The sequence below is a fragment of the Alligator sinensis genome, unplaced genomic scaffold (assembly GCF_000455745.1).
Source record: "Alligator sinensis unplaced genomic scaffold, ASM45574v1 scaffold998_1, whole genome shotgun sequence".
In the NCBI taxonomy this organism is placed as follows: domain Eukaryota; kingdom Metazoa; phylum Chordata; order Crocodylia; family Alligatoridae; genus Alligator; species Alligator sinensis.
The window spans coordinates 235,508-249,880 of record NW_005842630.1 but is presented as its reverse complement, the minus strand read 5'-3'; positions in this window follow the sequence as shown (position 1 = coordinate 249,880).

Genomic DNA, 14,373 nt, shown 5'->3' with positions numbered 1-14,373 from the left:
AGGAGCGTTCTGGCCCCACCCCCAGTGGCATGTGATTGGACAGGCCCAAGGCCCGCCAGCAGCCCATAGAGCTGCACATGTGACCAGCCATGGGAAAGCAGCGCAGGGTGCAGCGGTGGTGGCAGTAGTGGCCACCCCATGCGAGCTCCACCCCCATTCAGCCCCCCTCCCAGCACTGCTGCTGTGCGCACCCCCAGGAGAGCATGGGTGGCACATGCCCCTTGGATCTGCGCACGATAGGGCAGGCTGCAGCTGTGGGTTGGCGCTGGGGCGGGGGCTGGGGCTGGGGCTATGCCAGGGTGTTCCTGGAGGGGGCGTTGGGCCATGCTGTGCTCAGGGCGGGCAGCAGTAGTGCGCAGGGGGGGCTTAATTCCTGCCCCCTCTTAAAAACACGAAAAAAATATAAAGGGGTACATGAGCTGAAACTTTGAGACAGAAGGGGTACACTTGTTAAACAAGGTTGAAAACCCCTGCAATAGATTTATTATTCCTCTGCCCATACCTACCCCAACTGCTCCTTCTCCAGATGTTCCTGCAACACTGCTAACAGGTCTGGCCTTAGTACATCCCACAATGTCTTGTAAAATGCTGCTGGGAGCCCATTATTCCTTAGCGCCTTTCCTGTTTCAAAGGTTCATGTTGTCTCCCATAGTTCTTCCAATGTCCGTGCATTTACCAGCTGATGCCTCTCATTTTCCTCCAAGCTCACCTCTAACCCTGCCAAAAGGAATTCAAGGACTCCCTGATACAATACTCTACTGGAGTATAAATTTTGGTAAAACTCCTTCACCATGTTCAGTATCTCTTCTGTCTTTGTTAGCCAGAGTCCCCTCTCATCCTGCACTGCCATAATACTTTTTTCCTCTCCTTCGGGCAAAGTAAGAGTACTATTCTTCTCCTTCATCCACCCAGGCAGCCTTTGCAAGGAAGGTGTTTTTCTCTGTCTTTTCTCTCTAAATCACTCCTTCAATGGGTTCTTCACATTTCTAATTTCCTCCACTACCAGGAATCCCTTCTCTAACAGTTGTAGGAGACACTACAGTCTCCATCGCAATCTTGTAAACCTCTTCCACTTTTCCAAACCTGTTTTTCCCCACATTCTGAAAAACGGTTTGTGCTCTTTCTTTAACATCTTCCCACTATCTCACTCTGTTTGTATACGTTCTTTTCATTGCTCGCCATTCTTCATAGTGGCTTCTATACCATCTGCACACTTGTTCATCTTCCAATAGTCTTGTATTTAATTTCCACTGCCTTATACCTGGTGTTCCTTACTCTCCCACTTCCAAGTCAGAGAAGAATGGTATTTTCTCTGCTGCTTAAACTTTCCATGCTACAAAGCCAAAAACAAAATCTAAGGGGGACCATGAGTGGTCAGCCTCATTCACTCTAGTAAACTTACTCTCAAATCCAGGTACTGCCTTTTGAGTGCCTTGTAGTTTATGCTCCACTACTATCCTTGCCATCCATGAAGACCTATTGATTCCTGAGGCATTGCTCCCCACCCTTTCTCCTTCCTCCGGTATACAGTTAAAATCTCCAGCCAGTATTAGAGGCAGTGCTCCCAGTAGGAGGATTGTTGGTTTCTCTAAGAGGACGCAGTGTGCCTCCTGCTCTGCCAGTGCAGAAACGTTCAGTATTCTAAACTTTTTCCCTCCCTTCTTCCCGATCACCTGTAACACTTTTCCCCCAATTATCTCCTGATAGCTTATTAATTTAGCTTTGGATCTTTGTTTAGTACCACCACACTTGTCATACACATTACTGTCTGACCATATGGATGGGCCATGCTTCCATCTTCCTATAAGATCTTTATACTCCCTCTGTCCTGGGATCCCACATTCCTGCAGGCATACCATGTCTGCCTCCATCTGGTCCAAATACTGGCCCACCCCCACTCATTCCACATGCCTGTGAATGCTCCTTACATTAATTGATATTAGCATGATGATCATATTTATCCAAGATATTATCCCCCACCCTCCAAGTCCAATCTATGAAATGAGGTTTAGGTCTGGACATAACTCTGCTTCTGATTCCAAACCCAAGACTGATTCTTCCTTCTCCTCTTGTGTTCTTCTTCCTCCATCTTCTCCTTTCACCATGTCCATTGGATGCAACAAACTTTGTATTTTGCCTTCCTCTAAGAACTCTACCCCAGGGGGCCTTGGCTTCCCTCTGCAGGCCCCAACAAACCTGAGAGCCACGGGGCTAGGAGTAGGTCGAGGAGACTTAGAGGGAGACTCCTGTTGTCTGTTCTTCTCCTTTTCTTCCCTCCTGTGCCTCCACTCCAGTTTTTGCTTCACACATCCTCCAGACCACTCCATATCATCGTACTCCTCTCTCTTTTCCCCTCACTTCATGCCCTTTTCCTTAATACTCCTCACCTCCATTCTCCCTTCTACTAGTCCTCCTGTTGCACCCTCCCAATTTCCCTCTGACCCTTTCCCTTCCTCCATCTTCTCTACTCCACTTGTCCCTGCCTCCTTTTCCCCTGCCCCCATTCTCTCTCTATATCCCCCTTCCCCCCTCCTGTTCCTTTTGTCCTCTCTTCTTCCTCATTCCTATTCCCTTTCCTTTCTCCTCATCTCCTCCTTCTCTCTCCCTCCCAACTCCTCCTCCTCCATGGGAGCCATCTCTCCCTCCCCCCCAACCTATTTTCCCCTGCCTCATCTGCTTCCTCTTCCCTCAGCTGTTCCCCCTGTAGGTCTACCCCCACCACACACATACACTTTTCCCTGTCATATTCTCTCTACCTTGTCTTCCTGTGACTGTATTTGCAAATGATCTGGGACAGGTGCAGAACACATGACCCAGTTCTCCACATGAATTATACTTCCATTCCTTCTTGCACTATCGCACCCCATGAGCTTTCTCTCCACACACCATGCAAATCTTGTATGGACAGGCCATTGCCAAATGCCTCTTCTCTTTGCAGCTCAAGCATAACTTTGGCTGCCCATAGTAAATCACCAGTACTTTGTAGGGCCCTAAGATGATTCCTGGAGGCAGGTGTTATACTCCATCTGCCCCTATGAGTCCACCCAGAGTAATGCCCAGGGTCCCATTGGGGTCTTGGACCTTGTCCACATTCTCCACTCTCTCACAGTGCCTTGATAGCCAAAATGTTATATCCTCCTCTTCAAAAAAGTCTGTATACATCTTAATTATAACCACTCTCTCTCAGGTGTCCGCAACAGCCCCAACATTCCTTGGAGGTCTCTCAGAATTTTCGGTATACTGTCTCATTTCTCGGCATCTGGATTACCAAAATTTAAGTGTAATCCTGGGCACGACACTACATGTGCCCTCACCTGAACGGTGAGGAACGGTGCATTGGTCGACTGTAGTGCGGCTGTTGAGGGATCGATAATCAATGCACATCTGAATTTTGCCAGATTTTTTTTCGCACTACCACAATTGGGGAGGACTATGGGCTACGTGTCTCGGATATGATGCCACGGTCCAACAGTTCCTGGAGGTGCCACCTCACACCCTCCATCTCTGAAAGGGCAATTCATCGGGAACGCTCCTGAACCGGTCGGCTGTCTTGAAGCCGAAGACAATGCTCCACTCCTTTAGCCAGCCCAACATCCCACTCATGCACAGAGAATACGTTTCCTCAGGCACTTAGCTTTTCCTGCAGTCAGGTCTTCCAAGCAGCTGGCACTGGGGAGCTCCGAAAATTGAACTTTGCAGGGTCCACAATCTGAGTTTGCAAAGACTGTGTAGGCGACACAGCTACCTCTGCTTCAACCAGTTCAGCTACATGTTGCCCCGGCTTCACTGTGATGTCTTTTCCTATGGGGTTCACTACTAATACAGTCACTGAAGATGGAGCTTGCCATCCAATATCGACTACCTCACTGGGAACCAACATCTGCCTTAAGGGTCCAGAGTTCTTAGGTGGCTCTACCACAGCCAGCTTCTTGTGCTGGGTCCGAGCAATGCCCTTAGGGGCAGTGAGTAAAAACTGGCTGCCTCGCGCAGGCACCTTTTCGGGAGTCTTGCCTGCATAATACAAAGCTACCAGCCTGACATCAGTTTCAGGGCCGGCCAAGGTCTTGATCCGCTGATATGCTCCAGCACAAAGGGCATGCATGGACAAAGCTGTTAAGTACTGCTTCCCGGCCTTTTGCCGACAATATTGCGCTAGCACCTGGAACAGACTGGAGTTGGTTCAGACAATTATATTGGCCCCCCGCAGCCACTTAGAGTCTGGGCACACAAGCGCAGCAACAGCCACAGACTTCCATATCCCAGCCACTTCCGTGGGGAACTGTGGCTGGGCAGTAACATACCCACTGTACGGGTAGACCTCTTGGCTTAAGCCACATAGCCCCAGCCTAGTTAGTGGTTGCAGTGGTAGATGCTTCAAAAACTTGTCATAGAAAGACTAGAACACAATAGTTACTTGTGACCCACTGTCTAACACACCAATACACTTCCGTCCCTCTATCACCACAGGGGCCTCTGCCCTAGGCTCCACTAGTCCTGGGGGAAACCGAGCTGGGGTTCCCGGACTGTCAGAGCCTGGGGGCAGCTGAAACTCGGGTCGGCTCTTTCCCCGGGTCTCGCCACCGTTTCCCGGCTCCTCCCTTCTTGCCTGCAGTCGCTGCCATACCAGGGGTGGGTTTCCCTGACTTGTACACTGGTGCTTGAAATGTCCGTCTTCCCTGCATCGGTAACAAAATTTTCCTCTCCCCTCAGGCTGGCGAGGCCATTGTCACCTGATAGCCAGTGAGTCTTGGGAGGCCCTGGGCTGATTTCCCCATGTCACCTGGGCTTGCTGATGCAGCATGGCCAGTGGCTGTGGGGCATTGTTGTCAAAGTCAGTCACCATTGGCATCTCAACAACCAATGCTCGTGGTGGGCACAGAGCCACGGCCAATCCCTGGGCTGGCGCTGGTGTTACCACTTCGATGGAGGCCTTTACAGCTTGTAGGCTTTCAGCCTCCCTGATTTCCCGAAGCAACTGCCCAAATGGAGGGGGATTCTCTCTCCTCCCAGTGAGGCTGAGCTCCCCTACCAGTTCCTCATCATAAAGCATTCCTACCCGGAGCTGCTGCAAGCGAGCCTTGCCAGCCATCTCCCGAGTGAGTCCTCCTTGGGCCACTAGCTGCTGTAACACTCTCTCTAATTGCAGGATGTAAGCTGAAGCTGTTTCCCCTTTTTGCTGGTATGTCTTATTAAATTTCAGGAGCAATGCCTCGGCTTGCACTGATTTTCCAAAGACACTAGACAGAAGTTCGAGATGCTGGAGAATGGAAATGTTGGAGTTTTCCTGCTTAATCATTTGGACCACTTCAAAAGCTGGATCTCGGAGACTCTCCAGCAGCCGCCTCTGCTTCTCCTCTTCTGAGACAGCCCACGAGGCGAAAGTCTCCGTCACATGGGAATGCCAAGCCTCTAAAGTCTCTTCCCCTGGGGGGAGTGGGTCCTTCCCTGAAAATATGCGGAGCCCCTAGTACGCAACCAACTCAGGTGATGACTGGAGTGCCTCCTTCAGGGCTTTCCCCAATGCCTTTGCTCACTCTGGATCTGGCACTCTGGAGCCCACCCCACTCTTGCCTGGGGCAGCTGGTGCAGGGTCTTCCGCTCCTCTGGAGGGGGGTTCTTCGGATTCCCCTCCAGAGTCTGGGTGAGGCACAGACCCCCCCCCATCTACTAGAGTTACAGCCCAGACTTCCTCATCTGTGACCTCTAGCATCCGGGGAATACGCAGGGCATTCACTGCGGTTGTCAGTTCATATACTGCCATCTGATGGTCCCCTCTCCCATCGGGGCGCACTCCACGCACCTGACATAGTCTAAGGCATTGATAGGACCCCCTGAGCAGATCTCGAATGGCCTCTGCCGAAAGGCCCTTGGGGATGTTGGTAATCACAATCACTCTCCCTGGGCTCACCTGCAGCCCCATGCACTGCTGCAGAAGCTCAGCCATGGCCATAACAATAGAGAACCCTCACACCAACACTCTTGCAATGGAGTGAAAACTTGTTTGGGACAAGCAAATCAAAACAAAAACACAAGCCTGCTGCAAGGTGGAGGAGATGCTCAGCTACGGGTACATGGCACCTGTTAAAAAGAGTACACTGCCAAGAAATCCCGGACCAGCCCCCACAGTGTAACCCTGGGTGCAACACTACATGTGCCCTCACCTGAATAATGGGATCTTGGGGTATCCGGTAGCCAGTAGCCCTGCCCAGCCCCCTTGGGAAGCTGCTGCAATGCCCCCGAGCGGAGAGCCTCCCCTTACAATCAAGCACCCTCGCAGACAATTCTCAAACTATATACAAGATTTAATTATATACAATGTAACAAATAATCATTAAATATGCACATGGATATACTAACTAATAAACCCTCAAGAACTTATTTACACAATCTCTCACTTGCACACGGTGTACTAGGGATCCTGTGTGCGCTGCCCCTGGTGGGGTATCTCAGGGAGCGGGCCGTGGCAGGGTATCTCAGGGAGCGGGACTGTCTGTGTCCCTGCACGTGGTCTGCGGACGCTTCCTGGCGCTGATGCCCATCTCCGTGCAGCAAGCAGAGGCTCCTCTGCAGTTCCTGCAAGACAGCCTTCCCCTGCCTTTGCCCCCCTTCCCTGGTTCTGCTGGGAGCAGTGTCTGGGCTGCAGGCTGTAGCAACCCTCCTGCCCCACACAGCCTCACAGCCCCGGCAAATGCAGCCCCTCCCTGGGCTTTGCCTGCCCGCGGGGCCCCTCACCCACCAGGGAAACTAGGGCAGACTCCGGCAATCCCCCGCCCCAGCTCTGCTGTGCTCACCCAGCCGCACCGGCTGCAGTCAGGTCTCTCCAGGCTTGGATTCTCCACACAAGCAGTCCCTGCCTGCTCCTGTCACCACAGCCCCCAGGGCCAGGGAGAAGAACTGGATACTGTGTCACTCCCGCTGCAGCTTCTCCACTGCTGCTCCTGCAGGGCTCTCTCAGGGGCTCGCGGCGGGACCACTGTGCTGATACTCTGAATCCGGTCTCCAGCCTGTCCCTCAGCCCCTCTCTCTCTCTTGTTCCCCCCCTCGGGAAAAACTGCTCCCCTTTTATCCAAGCCTCTCAGCCAATCCCAGCTCAGGGCCCTTCCCGGGCTTTTGCTAAGGCTCTATTTCACAACTTTGCTGGGGTTACATCACCCCTCCCACTTCCAACAGGGCTGCTTCCAAAACAGTTTCACTTGCCCTCAGAGCCTACAGTGTCCCCTCTGGGACAAACTCTGTCTCTCTGCCAGGCAGCCCTTCCCATTCTGTTCAGGTGAGTCCATTTTTTAAAGGCTGCTACATAAGCATTCCCTGCAGTTTCCTGGCTCTCATCCCTTGTCCTCCACTGAGTGCAGTCCATCCCATCTCTTTCTTTGCCTTCAGTTCAAACATTGCTGCTGTCACCAATCCCTCCTAAGCCTTCTAGCCAGACCAGGCCATCATTGTGATCTTGGTCCACAGACAAAGGAGCAATCTACTAATGGGAACTTACACTTTTTTCTTTTTTCTTTTGCAAAACATAAACCACACACACACACACACACACACACACACATGCACATCCCTATACCTGTACAAACCTGCCTCATGACCGCTATGGTTCACTTGACAGTCCAACACACAGCTTTACCATTACACCATCATCATTCCTGTTACTATGACCGTACCACACACCTGTGTACCTGTGATCCTGCATGCCTACATGCCTGTTACCTTCATTTTTAGTTATTACAATCATGCAAAGGACCACCTCTGTATTTCCTTTCACTGGTCACTATAATTATCTTTGTCATCATCATCTTTGTTGTCATCACCATCATTAGTATCATCATCACTCTCTTCAGCCAACCCACTTCTGAACAGTTTATGCCAGTCTTTTCTTTTCCGTATGATCTATGCTATCTCCTTCCTGGTGTCTTCTACCAACTTCCTATAGCATTCCCCCAAGGCTTTGAACTTTTTTTTTGTGGGGGGATATATATATCTATATTTATCTATATATATAGATATATGAAATTATATATATCTGCACTCTGAGTATCACTCCACAAATAAAAACCATAACCCATTACAAAAACCACACCCGTGCAGCCTGCTCACCAGCACAAAGGCGTGCTGGCCACCCAGACCCATTACAATACACCACACACCCACAAACTCTGGTCTCTCAGACCAGGCAACCCCTTCCCTTCATCCCCACCCTGCTTGCGGGGTCACAGACTCAATTCACCTGTCGTCCACATCACTGTCACTTCAGCTCCTGCTGGAGGACAGACTGCTGCTATCGCTGTCACTGTCCCCAGTTCCATTTGTTTCTGCCTCTCCCTTGCTGTCACCACTCCCTTTCCTACTAGGGGGGAGTTGAAAGATCCTGTGCCATGTGTCTCTGTGCCAGGTGGCTTTGTTCACTTCCTCTCCATCTTCTACTACTGATTTCTGGTAGCAGGTCTGGAGTTCACTCAGAGCCATTTTCACACAGCCTACCACCTCTATATCCGTATGCCCATACAACAGGAGATTCCTATCCCAACATTAGCTTAGAGCAGCCCACCTAAATAAAATGTATGGTAGTATCCATTACACACAGTCCCCCTCAACACTAGCTCTTTTTCAAGTCATAGTGAGCCACTATATTGAATCCATTTTTACTTCCTCTTCCCTCCCACAGTTGAGTTTCAGCTTTCTTTCCATTTCCAATTATTCCTGTTTCTTCACCAACCTTAAATGTCTGGGAAACATCACCAAACAGGGCCCCAAACAGTTTGCTCAGAATCACTCTGTCACCCCTACCCTCAGTCTGTCACATATGATTAGTGTGGCCCCGTCCTCCATGAGGTGAAGCTGGACCAGTCTGCCCTGTGCCTCATCTGCATATAAATTTTTGGAGGATCCCATTTTTTAACAAGAAAACCCGGTTCTAATTAGCACATGGATCATTTGTGGGGGGTATTTAGAGTACACACACATACTGAGCAGTAGGCCTGTGCAAAGCAGCTAGTATTCACTTCGGATTCAGATTCAGCCGATTTGGGGGACAGTGATTTGATTCAGTGATTCAATTTGATTCGGCCGAATCCTCAGAGATTTGGCTAGCGTTGAATCTCCGAATCTCCGAATCAGCCAGCCAGGCCCATCCCCTGTCCATTCTCCCAGCCCGGCAATGGCTGCCTGGCCCACCTCAGTTCCCAGCTCTTTGGAAAAAAAAAAAGCCCCGGTTCAGCGGATGCTGCCAAGTGGGGTGCAATCCCTGCTGCCCCCACACTGGTCCACGCTGCGTGGGGGGCTCTGCACAAGCCCTTCAAACCTCCCTCGCTCCCCCAGCCCCCCTACAGGTGCCCTGCCCTGGCCAGCTCCAGCCCTTTAAGAAAAAAAAATTGCGAAAAAAACCCTGCACTCACCATTCCTGTCAGCGGGGGGCGATCCCTGCTGCCCCCTGCTGCCCTGCACCATGTGGGGGGCTCTGCACGAGCCCTCCAAAGCCCTCATGAAGGAGCAGTGAGTCCCGGGGCCTTTCTCGGCAGTTTTTTCTTAAAGAGCTGGAGCTGGCCTGTGCGGGGCACCCATGGGAAGAGCTGGGAGGAGCAAGTGGGGCTAGGGAGGCTCATGCAGAGCCCTTCATGCAGTGTGGGGCAGTGGGGGGCAGCAGGGATCACCCGCAGCCCAGCAACACCTGATGAGCACTGGGGCTTTTCTTCAAAGCACCAGGAGCTGCGGAGGGCTGGGGCAGCCATGGGGGGCTGAGGAAGTGGGGGGTCAGGGGGGCTGGCAGGGGTCCCCCCATGGTGCCCTCCCCCGGCCCCCTCTCCCCCACCTCTAGTACTTACCAGCTCAGAGTCAGCTGTCAGCTGCAGCTCCCTGCTGCAGCCACCAGGGACTACCCAAATCATCAAAGCTCTCCGAATCTTTTCCAAAGATCTTTTCCAAAGATTCTTTTCCAAAGAATCTTTTCCAAAGCAATAAAGGACTTTTTATTATCTTTGATCTTGGATGCTAGCTAGTCTATGTCCGCCTTAGCTTTCCTAACAGCCCCCCTACAGGCCCGAGCCGTGGAGGTATACTCTTCTTTGGAGATAGCCCCAACCTTCCACTGGGTGTACGCCGCCTTTTTGGCAACCAGGAATTCCTGGATGTCCTTGGTGAGCCAGGGGGACTTTTGGGCCCTCTTGCCCCCTTTGCTTCTTGTTGGGATCATCACCCCTTGGGCCCTGAGTATCGTCTCCTTAAGGAACGACCACTCATCTTGGGCACTGAGTTCCCCTGCCCTCGAGAACCCTAGCGCCTCTCCCATCAATCTCCTCAACTCGTTGAAGTTGGCCCTCTTGAAGTCTAGGGCTACCGCCTTGCTGCAGGCCCTTGACACCCTGCGCTGGATAATGAATTCCAGCATGAAGGTGATGGACATGTGGACATGCAGACACATGGGAGCCTTGGGTGCATGATGTGGTCACTGTAATGGGAATACAAATGGTGTAACTGTAAAGGTGTGTTTTGGATTGTCAAGTGAACCATAGCAGTCATATATATTTATTTATATAGAAATAAATATTTTTGCAAAAAATGTACTATATACAAGGAGGTATAAAAGTGTTGCTTAAAAGTGTGTTTATGAGGTACCTGCACTAAAACTTGCAACAGTTTCAAGAAAAGTGAAATGCATCAATTCTGGATGAACCAAGTCTATGTGTAGCTGTAATAATTTGCCTATATACAAATTATTACAGGTATGTTTATTTCAAAGTCAGTGTTTTCAGATTTGCTCTTCACTTCCATGTGCTCAAGGAAAGGAGGGTCTGACAGTAAGGAGGAGGGAAGGGGCTGCAGAGGAAAAAAGTTCGGGACAGTAGAGGGCAACCTGACCCCCAAATATATTTTCCTCGCTATAGCAGTGGGAGGGGGACAAATTCAAAGCAAACCTCCAATAATTAGATTCTATACTTGGAAAATTATAAGATTTATACATTTTCCATATATAAAATCTAATTATAAAGGGTCATCTTATATTCAAGTAAATGCTGTATTACTGCTTCTATTACTGCCAGAACTGCAGTCACTACAAGAATCTGATGTGACCCCTAAATAGTAATAAAGAGAGCAAGGAGGAGGTGGAGTGACTATAGAGAAAGGGGCCTGAGACTCCTGCAGCTCTGGAGTGGAAGGGCCACACATTAGCAATGTTGCCATGGGGATGACTGCAAGTTTGGAAATTTCTTCTTGACTCACAAAGGTCTGAAGGCACAGAAAGACTTCTTGCCACTTCTCAGCTAAATTATCCTGAGTCACCAACATTACTCAAAGGGGCTCTGATGGAACCCTAAATCGGAACAGATCTGTGCACAGATCCCTGCAAATGGAAAGTTCTGGGATTGGATATAAAGGCAATAGGCCATGTCCTGAGCCCGTGACATGATGGGGAGTTTGCCTGGCTGAGGACTGAATGGAATCAATGAGAACAGTCAGAACTGCTCATGGCTCATTTGCTCTGATGCAAATAAAAGTAGATGTTCATCCTCTAAGGTTCCTGAGCTCCAGATTCAGGAGATTCACTGCAAACTTGGGGTCATTCATGCAGAGGGTCTGGTTCAGGTCCCTAGCAACTCAGGGTGGAGCTGTCTCCTTCAGTAGAATCCCCGACTGCTGTAAAGGCAGGACCCCACAAGCAAAGTAAAAACAAACTCTGGAGCATTTTCCATGGAGCTAGTTGGTCGTTCCCAAAGGCAGCATCCCTCTAAGAGCTTGTCGTTTCATGTCCCTCTACCATCAAACTGTGGGTTCACCATGTGTTCCAGGCTCCAATATACCTGCCAACATGCCTGTCTTGGGTAAAGCAATCAATACATTTGCTGTAGAGCCTTGCTGGGGAATTCAAGTACTTTCTGTGGTTTCTGGATGGCTTTTCAGCAAGGCTGAATTCATCCATCAAGGCAGATTGTGCTGATATGTGTGTGCGCCCAGCTGCTGGGCTGTGGTGCTCAGATGCAAAGTCTGCATAACCCAATATGTTGAAACCACAGCAATGCAGAGAACACTGGGCACACAAGCAGGATAACTCCTGACAAGCAGAGTGCACCATGGGATGTTGTTTTAAAGAACCAATCAGCACATGCACACAAGAGGTTTCTGTCATTGTCTGGGAGCTAATATTTGCAGCCAGAATTCATTTAGGAAGTACCCAGAGGGAATTACTGCCACTTCTAGCCCTCCAGTAATTGGGTCCTGGGTATTGGAAAGGGCACTTTTCTCCATATGCCACAATGCACGCATAGCCCCCTTTTGGATTAGAGTGCCAAGGAAAACTCATGAGCAATGGCACTCACTTCATCTCTTGTATTTCCAGATGATTCCACATGATGGGTCATAGGGCTGTGCGAAGCTTCGGTAGCTGATTCAATTTGGAGGAGATTTGGTCCAGTTCGGGGACTGAATCTCCAAATCCAAATCGAATCAAGAGACCAAGTAAAAGCTCCGAATCGATTTGAAGCATCTGAATTGATTTGGAATAGCTTCAGAAAAAGATTCGACCGATTTGAAGATTTGACAGCTGCCTCAGCTGGTAAGTCTGTTGGGGTTGGGGGAGAGGGGAGGGAGGGAGGGAGGGAGGGAGGGACTGGGGCGGGGTGCCCACCTGGGATGGGGTGAGCATACCTGGGGAGGAGGATGAGGCGGCACAGGATGCAGGCATAGCATAACTGGAAGTGGGGGCTCTGCCCTGCTGCTGCCTGGAGTGAGCCATGCTTGCATCGTGCTCCCCACCCCCGCTGTGCTGGCTGGGCAACCCCCATAACCCCCACAGTTCCCCCCACTGGGGCAGAAGCAGGCACAGCCATGGGAGCCGCAGGAGAAGACCCCATGGATACACTGCCCGGCCCGATCCCCCACCCAGCCCAGCCTCCCAGCACTTAAAAAAAAAAAAGCCTTGCACTAACTGGCTCTGGCAGCAGCAATCAGGGCCTCTGAGGGCTCATAGCAGAATGCCCCCCATGCAGCATGGGGCAGTGCAGGGTAGTGGGAATTGCCCCCCTCCCCCCTGCCTGGCACCTGCGTGGCAGCTGCCTTATTGTGTGGGTGCAGTGCGGCTCAGCAGGGTGCTATGCATTGCCTGGGAGCTGGGGTGGCTCCCTGTATCAGCTGGAGCTCCCGGATCAGTTCCCCAGCTCTCTGATCATTCCCCGAGCTCTTCCCGGGGGGAACAGCCCCCAGATCTGCACAGGGTTTCAGCAGACTGCTGCTGCTGGCTAGGGAAATACCCCAGACCTGCCACCATCACCAGCTGGCAGCAGCATCCTGCTGTCATTGTGCATCATCCAGGGCCCATGCCCCCCAATCTCTGAATCCAATCACTGTCCTCTGAATTGGCTGAATCTGACTCCAAATTGAATACTTCCCTATTCGCACAGGCCTAATAGGTCACAGTTTTTAAGCATGTAAGGATCAGGAGAGATGAATAGAGTCACTCGACAGCTAGGAACCTAGGGTTTCTTTAAATGTATTATTATTTCTGTGGCTTGAAGCTGTCCAAAAGAAGTGTTGTAGGCTATTGCAAAGGGCCTGGCTTTTTGATTGTAGAGTGGAATCAGTAATCGGTTTGTTACTTTTAAAACTGATGCTTGGTCTTTGTCTCTTCTAGCAGATTTCTCATGTGTCCAGAGATATTATAAATACTGTGAATTTCTGTACATTACAGCTGAGGGGACTCTCATTAGGAACGTATATCTGTTCCTGTCACGCAACTCTTGTTTTTTTATCAATCCAAACAATTAATATTATTTTAGTAGCACCTACAATCAAGGTTAGAACCCAGCATACATTGGGTGCCACACACACATCTAGTGAAAGCAAGTCCCATCTCAAAAAGGCTCCTGCTGGAGAAATAAAGTGTCTTTGTCCCATGTCACCAAGGAGACCTATGGCAGAGCTTAGAACTCTCTCTTTGTCTGCTGCCTCCATCACAAAGCCAAGAATCTCAGGGAGAATGGGGAGAATGACACTGTCTTCCTTAGATCTATGACTGACAGCTTCAACATAAGATGAAGGCCACGATATGATAATATTATGCTGCCTTAGCTACAAGCCCAAGCTCTCATAAAGGTATGAGGCAGAAGTGATAAGCCTGTAATTAAAAGTTGTGTTGCAATGATGGAAACATCATGGGGGGTCAGAGTTAAGGTTGTATATAAACCTTACAGATTGTCAACTCCTGGTTTCTGAGCGCTCAATCTTAATGTAGCAATGATTGTTTAACAAAATGAATTAGTACATTCCCAGTGAGGGTAATTGAATGGCATTCTTCCTGGTGGATTAGTGCCAGTGAAAACAAATGCTGTTGCATCCTGAAAGCAAGAAACTTGGATTTCATCCAATACATTGTTACTCTTCTGG